The sequence below is a fragment of the Aplysia californica genome, unplaced genomic scaffold (genome assembly GCF_000002075.1).
Source record: "Aplysia californica isolate F4 #8 unplaced genomic scaffold, AplCal3.0 scaffold00349, whole genome shotgun sequence".
NCBI classification, from domain to species: Eukaryota; Metazoa; Mollusca; class Gastropoda; order Aplysiida; family Aplysiidae; genus Aplysia; species Aplysia californica.
In genome coordinates, this window is record NW_004797619.1 from 368,481 (window position 1) to 370,483 (window position 2,003).

A 2,003-nucleotide genomic window follows, 5' to 3' on the forward strand; every position below is an offset into this window, starting at 1 on the left:
GATTTCTGTAATTTTTTACATGGTGGACTTGGAATTATTCAAAACTATGCTGCTCAACTGATAGAGAAAGGAGAATGAAAAACCCACGTGACCGAAATCCTGCTGGATCATCTTTGATTGCTCATAGACGAGCGTATTATTTACTCGGCCTGTTTCTTATGACTTGAATGTTTTAACTGGCTTGCATAATTGTGCATCTCAAGTGGTATTCATACATATACACTAATCAGGCACCTTAGATCAGATTTACACAAAACTATTGTAGCTGAACCAAACTGCAGTAATACATTCCTGCCAGCGTTCAAGGGTTATTTCGGGCCCAAAGCCTGGAACCAGTTACCCCAGAGCATTCGTCAAAGAAGAAGTTGAAACACCATTTATAGCCTATCTAAAATACACCTATATTCTTTACCATGACTGTGACTGCTGCTTGTGAGCGAGATAATGTGCGTGTGTGTGTGAGTGTGTGTGTGTGTGTGTGTGTGTGTGTGTGTGTGTGTGTGTGTGTGTGTGTGTGTGTGTGTGTGTGTGGAGAGAGAGAGAGAGAGAGAGACAGAGAGAGAGAGAGAGAGAGAGAGAGAGAGAGAGAGAGAGAGAGAGAGAGAGAGAGAGAGAGAGAGAGAGAGAGACTGTCAGACCACTGGGATACCATCGAATACTTCTTGTACCATTATGATTTAAAATGTTCTATAAGTAGACTGAGATTTCATATTGTAATGGTGTATTTTCTTGTTTACTTATATTGTATCTGGTCTATTTTTCTAAAAACTCTTCACATAAATTGTTTCTGTACTTGTGTTGCCTCTACCCTTATAGTTGTGTATGTATTAATTTATATATTATTATACTTGTGTCCTTTTGTACCCTCTTGTGCATACATGTAGCGCGAATTTTAAAGCACGTATAATGTACTGATATAAAGCTTGTACTGTGCATTGTAAATTACGAAATGTGCTATATAAATGACACGTTTTAATATTATCATTAACTAGATGGGGGTAAAGTTCTGCCGGTGTTGGGATTTTTTATTCTCTTGTTCCCCGGGATCTTATGGTAGGTTGGATCGGGCACCTAGTCTTCTCAGATAAGGACATAAACTTGAGTTGGTCCAGTGTGAATTTTTTTTCGCAGGTTAAAGATCCATTGGAGAAAAGACGCAGCCCTGATCGCTCTTGTCAGGGTAAATATTTCAGAGTAACTTCTAAAACGGCACCTGGCAGCCTGTCAGACAATGAGTGATTCTAAGCTCATATGGAACGGTCATGTTTTATGTAAAAATCAACCGCACTGTGATGAAGATCTTGCCTATATAGTACGGGTACGAGTACGTGAAGGAGGAAAAGAAGGTAAAAGTAGATTTGTTAAAATCATGGTTACCATGGCTTTCTTTTCTGAAAAGCCCAAGGCTATCCAATTATTGTCAGCTGAACCGAATGTCTTTTTCAATGTGATGAGGAAATGCTCCCCCTGACTCTGCCAAGCAGCGAGGAATTCGCAGCCGTCTGAGCTGCAGTCGCTGTAGCACCCCTTGGTTGTTCCGCAGGCAGGGTCTTTTGGGAACTTGCCAGCCTAAAAAAAACGAAAAAAACCCCAACAAACCAAAACATTGAGAAAGGCGCTATTTCTGCTCCTTTGATTTAAGTAACTGAAATTTGCAAAATTAGAGATAAAGGAATGGTAAGAGGTGGAGGCAGATTGTACAGAAATACAAGGAAAAGAGAGATAACAATTTGATTTTGCAGTTAAGTGGGTAAGCACAAAAACTTGTGCATTTGAGATTACATTAGTGTTTACATTAGTTTGTGTGTGTGTGTGTGTCTGTGTGTGTGTGTGTGTATGTGTGCACAGAGATTGAGTGAGTGAGAGAGAGAGAGAGAGAAAGAAAGACAGAGGGAGAGAGAGAGAGAGAGAGAGAGAGAGAGAGAGAGAGAGAGAGAGAGAGAGAGAGAGAGAGAGAGACTGTATGTCTTGTGTGTGTGTGTGTGTGTTTGTATGTGTGTTCT